Below are 8,893 nucleotides of genomic sequence, written 5' to 3'. Positions count from 1 at the left end.
GGGTGGCTCAGTCGTTAAGCGTCTGCCTTCGGCTCAGGGCGTGATCCCAGAGTCCTGGGATCGAGCCCCGCATCGGGCTCCCTGCTCCACTGGGAGCCTGCTTCTTCCTCTCCCACTCCCCTTGCTTGTGTTCCCTCTCTCGCTGGCTGTCTCTCTCTCTCTCTGTCAAATAAACAAATAAAATCTTTGGGAAAAAAAAAAAAAAGAAACACTATAGGTATTTACCAAGTGTCGACTGAGGAACATATGCATCTCACAGATGTAATTACTCAGGGGCCAAGTATACTCATTGAGGACTGTGTTGTAGTACTTTGCTGGATAGAGAGAGAAAAATAGACATTTCAGGTGAGGGTGCCAGTAGAAGCCAGACTTGGACACCAGAATATTCTCTGTGCAATTCACAGGGCAAGAAAACCACTTTAATGGAATGCAAAAAGATAAAGCTCCAAAGGGAGATTGGGACCAGATTAGAAATGGCTTTGAATTTGCAGATTTAGCAAATAAAATTACAGGATACCCAGTTAAATTTGAATTTCACGTAAACAACAAGTAATTTTTGGCATAGCTGGTCCCAAGCAAAATTATTGTTTATTTGAAATTCAAATTTAACTGGGTATCCTATATTTTATCTGGCAGCCCTACATTGAATGCCATGGGAAAGCAATTGGATTTGATTTTTCAGTTAAGAACCCTTTGAAGGGTATTTGAGCAATAGTGGGACATGATGAAACAATTTCCAGGATGATTAATTTGGTGTGCAGGATAGAGGTGAGACTGTCAATAAGGAGGGTAGCTATGATGGTCTAGGGATAGTACAGATAGGACCTGATGAGACTTTCCTGTCCCCCCACCTTCTCTTAAACCCTGTTTCCATGCTGCCCTGTCACTCCTATCGTTCATTATTCCTAATGTAATATCTACCTTCGCAGAATACATAAGACCTAAACAAGAGTCCCTTGAACCCAACATTTTCCGTGTCTTCAAGATAGAGTTTCTCTTTAATACGATTACTTCTTTCCTTTTTTTTTTCTTCATATTTTGGACAATTAGAAGCATGCTGTCAACATGGCTGTTCTAGGTTAAATTAAATTATCACTTCCCTGAGATGAAAATTGTCGGTTTTCTTTTTAGACCAAGATATAGAACTTGTAAAATCCAAGTTCAGATAACTTTCCAGTTACCTTTTGGCTTGTACCAGTGCCTTCTGGATGTGCCTTTTCAGAAGGTTCCAGGGAGAAGCCCAAGGGGTGCATAATATAAGTTACTGCTTGAGAGGATTCCCTACTCATTTGATACCCTAGCCACTCTGACTCAAGTGGGTGGGTAGAATTATTCAGTCTCCCCTCTTTTTTCCCCTCAGTTTTAGTGACAGTTGATATACATCACTGAACAAGTTTAAGACATATATCGGGATGGTTGATTTACATATATTCTGAAATGATGACCTTGAAAGGTTCAGCTACTTCCGTCCTCTCATATAGATACAATAAAAAGAAAAGAAAGAAGAAAAGAATAAACATCTCTGCTTGTGATGAGAACTCTTAGGATTTACTCTCTTAACAACTTTCCTATATATCACACAGTAGTGTTGGCTGTAATCACCATGCTGTACATTACATCGCCAGTACTTATCTTATAACTGGAAGGTTGCACCTTTGGACCACCTTCCTCCAATTCTTCCTCCCCTGACCCCCACCCCCACCTCTGGTAACCATAAATGTGATCTCTTTTTCTATGATTTTTTTTCTTTTAGATTACACATATAAATAAGATCATACAGTATTTGTCTTTGACTTATTTCACTATTTCACTTAATGTCTTCAAGGTCTATTCATGTTGTTGCAAATGATGGTAGAATTTTCTCATTTTTTATGGCTAAATAATATTCCATTTTATGTCTGTATCTATATCTATATATAATCACTTCTTTATTCATTCCTCTATGTATGGACACTTAGTTGTTTCCACATCTTGGCTATTATAAATAATGCTGCTATGAACATGTGGGTACAGATAGCTTCTTAAATTCATGCTTTCCTACCTTTGGATATATTCCCAGAAGTAGAATTCTCAGTCATACAGTAGTTCATTTTTAATTTTTTGAGGATCCCCCATACTATTTTCTCTAGTGGTTGTACCAATTTAAAATCCCACCAATGGTGCACATTTCTCCATATCCACACCAGCATTTGTTTTTCACTTTTGTTTTTGTTGATGACCATTCTGGTGGGCATGACGTGATATCTTGCTGTGGTTTTAATTTGCATTACCTTAATGGCTAGTGATGGTGAGCATCTTCTCATGTACCTTTTCTGTGAAGAAATCTATTCAGGTCCTTTGCCCATTTTTTTTCATTAGATTATTATTATTATTATTATTTGCTACTGATTATATGAATTATTTATATTTTAGACATTAACCTCTTATCAAATATATGGTTCATATATATTGTTCCCATTCTGTAGGTTGTCTTTCATTTCATTGATGGTTCCTTTTGTGTGCAGAAGTTTTTTAGTTTGATGTACTCCTACTTGTTTATTTTTTATTTTATTCCTTGTGCTTTATGTGTCATATTAAAAGGAAATCATTACCAAGACCTATGTTAAGGATCTTTGTTCCTATGTTTTCTTCTAGAAGTTTCATGTTTTCAGGTCTTACATTAAATCTTTAATCCATTTGGAGTTAATTTTTGTGAGTGGTATGAGATATGGGTCTAGTTTCATTCTTTTACATGTGAATATTCAGTTATCCAAGCACCATTTATTAAATGACTGCCTTTTCTCCATTGAGTACTCTTGGCTCCCTTGTGAAATATTGTTTGACCATATTTGCTTGGGTGTTTTCTAGGCTGTCAATTCTGTTCCTTTGGTCTACTTGTTTTACATCAGTACCATACTATTTTGATGACTATGGCTTTTTAGCATAGCTTAAAATCAAGAAATGTGATATTTCCTGCTTTGTTCTTTCTCAAGATTCTCTGGCAATTCAGGGTCTTTTATGGTTCCATATAAATTTTAGGAGTGTTTTTAGTAGTATTGACATTTTAACAATATTAGTTTTTCTAATACATGAACAGGGATACTTTTCCATTTATTTGTCTCTTTTTCTATTTTTTTCCATCAATGTCTTGTATTTTTCAGTGTAGAAATCTTTCTCCTCTTTAGTTAAATTTATTTCTTGGCATTTTATTGTTTTTGATGCTATAGTAAATGGTATTGATTTCCTTATTTCTTTTTCAGAAATTTTGTTGTTAATGTATAGAATTGCTACTTGTATTTGTATGTTAATTTTGTATCCTGCAATTTTACTAAATTCACTGATTGGATATAACAGGTTTTTTTTTATTGAGTTTTTAGGATTTTCTGTATATAAAATCATGTCTCCTGCAAATAGAGACAATTTTCTTTCTTTCTTTTCAATTATGATACCTTGGATTTTTTTTTCATGTCTGACTGCTCTTGCTAGAACTTCCAGTACTGTGTTGAATAGGAGAGGTAAGAGTGGGCACCCTTGTTTTGTTCCTGATCTTGGAGGAAAAGCTTTTATCCTTTCACCATTGAGTATGATGTTAGTTGCAGGCTTACCATTATGGGCTTTATTATGTTGAGATATGTTCCTTCTATGCCTAATTTATCTAGAATTTTTAATCACAAATAGGTATTAAATTTTGTCAGATGTTCTTTTCTGCATCGATTGAGGTGATGATATGATTCTTTTATTTCATTCTATTAATGTGATATATCATACTGATTGATTTGCATATGTTAAACCATTCTTGAATCCCAGGGATAAATCCTGCTTGATTATGGTGAATGAAACTTTCATGTGCTGCTGAATTCAGTTTACTATTGTTTCATTGAGAATTTTTGCAATTAAAGTTACCAAGAATATTGGCCTGATATAGAATATAGTTTTCTAGTAGTGTCTTTTTCTGGTTTTGGTATCAGGGTAATGCTGACCTTGTAAAATGAGTCTGGGGCTGTTCCCTCCTCTTTGGGTTTCTTGTTTGTTTGTTTTTTGGGTTGTGTTTTTTTGTTTTGTTTTGTTTTGTGTTGTGTTGTGTTGTGTTGTTGTTGTTGTTGGAAGGGCTTGATAAAAACTGGTGTTACTTCTTCTTTAAATATTCGGTAAAATTCACCAGTGAAGCCATCTGGTCCTGGGCTTTTCTTCATTGGAAGGGTTTTGATACTGATTCACTCTCCCTAGTGGCAATTGACCAATTCAGATATTCTATTTCTTTTTCATTTAATCTTGCTAAGTTGTATGTTTCTAAAAATTTTTCCATTTCTTCTAGGTTGTTCAGTTAGTTGGTGCATAGTTGTTAATAGTAGACTGTTACGATCCTTTGAATTCTTGTGTAATCAACTGTAATGTCTCCTTTTTATTTATGCCTTTGTTTATTTGAGTCCTTTCTCTCTCTCTCTCTCTCTCTCTCTCTCTCTCTCTCTCTCTTTTGGTTAGTCTAGCTAAGGTTCATCAATTTTATCTTTTCAAAGAACCAACTCTTAGTTTGGTTAGTCTTTTCCATTGCTTTTTTTTTGTCTTCTATTTCATTTATTTCTACTCTGTTCTTAATTGTTTCCTTTCTTCTGCTACATTTGGGTTCAATTTGTTCATCTTTTTTCTAGTTCCTTAAGTTATAAAGTTAGCTTGTTTATTTGGTATGGTTCTTGCCTTTTAGTGCAGGGATTTAGCTATGACCTTCCCTCTTAGCACTGCTTTTGCTGCATTCCACAAGTTCTGGTATGTTGTGTTTCCATTTCATTTGTCTCAAGAAACGTTTTTATTTCCCTTTAATTTCTTCTTTGATCAATTTATTGTTCAAGAGGGTATTGTTTAATTTTCACACATCCACAAGTTTTTCAGTTTAACTCCTGTTATTGATTTCTAGTTTTATGCCACTGCAGTCAGAGAAAATGGTATGATTTCAGTATCATTGAATTTGCTGACTTTTGTGGCCTAACATGTGGCCTGTCCTGGAAAATGTTCTATGTGCACTTCAGAAGAATGTGCATTGTACTATCATTGGAGAGAATGTTCTGTATATGTCTCTTAGGTCCATTCCATCCATAGCGTTGTCCCAGGTTCCCCTCTTTGCTATTCTTTTGCATCTCTGAGGGCTGCATGAATACAGACATAGCTCAGAGATATTATGGATTCATTCTAGACCATAGCAATAAAGTGAAGATTGCAGTAAAACAAGTCAGATGAATTTTTTGGTTTCCCAGTGCATATAAAATTTATACTGTAGTCTGTTAAGTGTGCAGTAGCATTATGTCTAAAAAAACTTACATACCTTAATTAAAAAATACTTTATTGCTAGAAAATGCTAACCATCATCTGAGCTTTCAGCAAGTCATAATCTTTTTGCTGGTGGATTGTCTTGCCTCCATGATGATGGTTGTTGACTGATCAGGGTTGCTGGAGGTCAGAGTGCCTGTGGCAATTTCTTAAAATAAGACAACAATGAAGTTTGCTGCATTGATTGACTCTTCCTTTCATAAGCAATTTCTCTGTAGCATGCAATGCTGTTTGATCACATTTTACCCACAGTAGAACTTCTTTCAAAATTGGAGTCAATCCTCTCAAACCTGCCTCTGCTTTATCAACTAAGTTTATGTGATATCTCAGTGCTTTGTTGTCACTTCAACAATTTCCACAGTATCTTCACCAGTAGATGCCATCTCAAGAAGCACTTTCTTTGCTCATCCATAAGAAGCAATTCCTCATCTGTTCAAGTTTTATCGTGAAATTGCAGCAATTCAGTCATATCCTCAGGTTCCACTTCTCATTCTACTTCTCTTGCTGTTTCTACCCCATCTGCAGTTACTTCCTCCATTGAAGCTGTGAACCCCTCAAAATCATCCATGAGGGTTGAAATCAACTACTTCCAAACTTCTGTTTGTGTTGATATTTTGACCTCTTCCCATGAAACACAAATATTCTTTTTTGTTTAATGAGAAAGTGTCCTCTTATTTTATCATTACTGTTGTAAGCATTTGATGCTGAAGAAACAAAAGTAATTTTGCAGACTCAGAGTGTTTGCAAGTACATGAAATTTCCATTTTATTGTAGTTTTCTACCACCCTAGCTCAAATACATTTCTCTACAACTATTCCATAGCTCCTTTGGAATTATTTCCGTCATCCTTAACATGTGACTCTGCCAAATACTTTGAATCTCAAATAAACAAATAAAATTTTAATGATTAACTTTTTTTTATTATTTCTTAATAAAGTCATCAGGTGATGTTTGGGACCATTAATTTCCAACAGGAAGCTTTGTTGAGATGTTTCTTCTGATATGGTAGTTGTAAGTTACAATTTTCAAAAGAGAAGGGCAGAACAAAAGTACAAAGAGAAGCTTCTGCAGCTTAAGCCTCCCAAGTCCTAAACCTCTGAGAAAAAGCAAAGCAAAGTAACTTCCCTGCAAGTTAAGTGGGTTTCCACTGTTTTCACGTAGTTGAGCTTTCAGAGATAGACACTCAAGACATATCATTAATATATATACTATCTTGGCTCTGGTTGTATTAATTATTCCTGAAGAGTTTAATACCCATCCAGATCCAAAGGTGGAAGAACATGTAACATGGCATGGTAATCAGCCTGAGCAGACTGTAAAAGCACAGGCTGGTTGTGCTAGTGCAGCCCATGGGAAGTTTTCTTCCATGGAGGCTGAGTAGAACAGTCCTGCTAAAGAGACCAACAGACTAAGGGCAGTCAATGGAGGAAGAGACAGAAACATTCTTGTCCCCCACTTATTACCTGCCATTCTGACTTTTGAAAAGGTAAGCGGTATTAAGAAAATTTAGTTCTGTGTGTTGTTTGTTTGTTTGTTTTTTAGAGAGACAGAGCTCTAGGGGGGATGGGGCATAGAGGAAGAGGGAAAGAGAGACTCTTAAGCAGTCTCCACACCCAGCATGGAGCCCAATGGGGGGTTTGATCTCACAACCCTGAGATCATGAACCTGAGATCATGACCTAAGCCAAATTCAAGAGTCACATACCTACTCGACTGAGCCACCCAGGTGCCACTATGTTTTTGCTTTTAAATATGATCTAGTTCTCCTCCATTTCTTCTTCTTATTTTGATGTGTCATCCTAGTTGCCTGCGGTATCATATTAGGAACCCCATCAAAAATTGGATAGGCTATTCCCAACTCTGCATTAATCAACTCATTTGTTAATGCTTCATATCTGAGTGTCTTCTTGGAGAATTTGAGCAACACTGGGTCAAAGGCACGAGGTAGGTCCCCCATCTTCTCGTTCTTATCTGCCCACCGCCACCACCCTGGTGCATGAAGGCACCTGTGGGCGGGCAACCACAGATAGCGGCACGTGGATACCCCTCAGCACTAAGGCAGGAGCCAGCTGCACGCTCCACTCTGCATGGTCTGACAGCCCATGACCACCCTGCCCAGAGCCCTCGGCCAGCCCAGTTGCTTCAAACACAAATATTCTTAATGGCATCCAGAATGATGGAATCCTTTCCAAAATGTGTTCAATTGACTTTGCTCAGATCCATCAGAGGAATCACTATGGCAGCTATAGCCTTACAAAATGTATTTCTTAAATAATAAGACTTGAAAGTTGAAATTTCTCCTTGATCCACGGGCTGCACAGTGGATGCTGTGTCAGCAGGCATGAAAAGAACATTAATCTCATTGTACATCTCCATCACGGCTCTTGGGTGACCAATTGCTTTGTCAGTGAGTGGTAATATTTTGAAAGGAATCTTTTTCTCTGAGTAGCAGGTCTCAACAGTGGGCTTAAGATATTCAGTAAACCAAATTGTAAACAGATATGCTGTCACCCAGGTTTTGTTGGTTCCTGTAAAGCACAGGCACGGTAGATTTAGCATAATTCTTAAGGGCCTTTGGATTTTCTGGATGGTAAATGAGCACTGGCTTCAACTTAAAGTCACCAACTACTTTCGTCCCTAATAAGAGAGTCAGTCTGTCCTTTGAGGCTTTGAAGGCAGGCATTAACTTCTCTCTAGCTATGAAAGTCCTAGATGGCATCTTCTTCCAAGAGAAGGCTGTTTCATCTACACTGAAGATCTGTTGTTTTTCGTAGCAGCCTTCGTTACTCACCGTGGCTACGTCTTCTGGAGAACTTGCTGCAGTTTCTACATCAGCACTTGCTGCTTCACCTTGTACTTTGATGTTAAGGCTTCTTCCTTTAAACCTCATGAACCAAACTCTGCTAGCTTCACACTTTTCTTCTGCAGCTTCCTCACCTCTCTCAGCCTGCATACAATTAAAGAAAGTTAGGGCCTCGCTCTGGATTAGGCTTTGTCCTGAGAGAACATTGTGACTGCTTTGAACTTCCATCCAGACCACTAAAACTTTCTGCATATCTGCAACAAGGCACGTCCACTTTCTTATCATTCATGTGTTCACTAGAGTAGCGCTTTTAATTGCCTTCAAGAATTTTTCCTTTGCATTCACAGCTTAACTGTTTGGCCTAAGAGGCCCAGCTTTTGGCCTATCTTGGCTTTTGATGTGCCTTCCTCACTAAGCTTAATCATTTCTAGCTTCAGATGTGTGACTCTTCTTCCACGTGAACACTTAGAGGCCATTGGAGGATTATTAATTGGCTTAATTTCAATATTGTGTCTCAGGGAATAGGGAAACCCAAGGGGGGAGAGAGAGAAGGAGGGAATGGCTGGTCAGCGGAACAGTCAGAACACACAATATGTATTAAGTTCACCATCTCATATGGGCATGGTTTGTGGTGCCCCAAAACAATTGTAATAGTAACATCAAAGATCCCTGACCACAGATCACCATAACAAATATAATAATAATGAAAATGTTTGAAATTTTACAAGAATCGCCAAAATGTGAAGCAAATACCATTGGAAAAATGGTGCCAATAGACTTGCTTAATGCA

At 37.4% G+C, this 8,893-nt stretch overlaps 1 protein-coding gene and 1 pseudogene across 1 annotated transcript in view; one reads left to right on the top strand and one right to left on the bottom strand.

Moving 5' to 3' along the window:
• Positions 1 to 8,893, top strand: part of TENM2 (teneurin transmembrane protein 2) — a 905,304-nt gene that overhangs the window by 220,862 nt on the left and 675,549 nt on the right. The window lies entirely within an intron of this gene.
• Positions 6,530 to 6,744, bottom strand: LOC103664510 (annotated as a pseudogene).

This window comes from Ursus maritimus, unplaced genomic scaffold (assembly GCF_017311325.1).
Source record: "Ursus maritimus isolate PB19 unplaced genomic scaffold, ASM1731132v1 scaffold_15, whole genome shotgun sequence".
Taxonomy (NCBI): Eukaryota; Metazoa; Chordata; class Mammalia; order Carnivora; family Ursidae; genus Ursus; species Ursus maritimus.
This window is presented reverse-complemented; position numbering and strand designations above follow the sequence as displayed.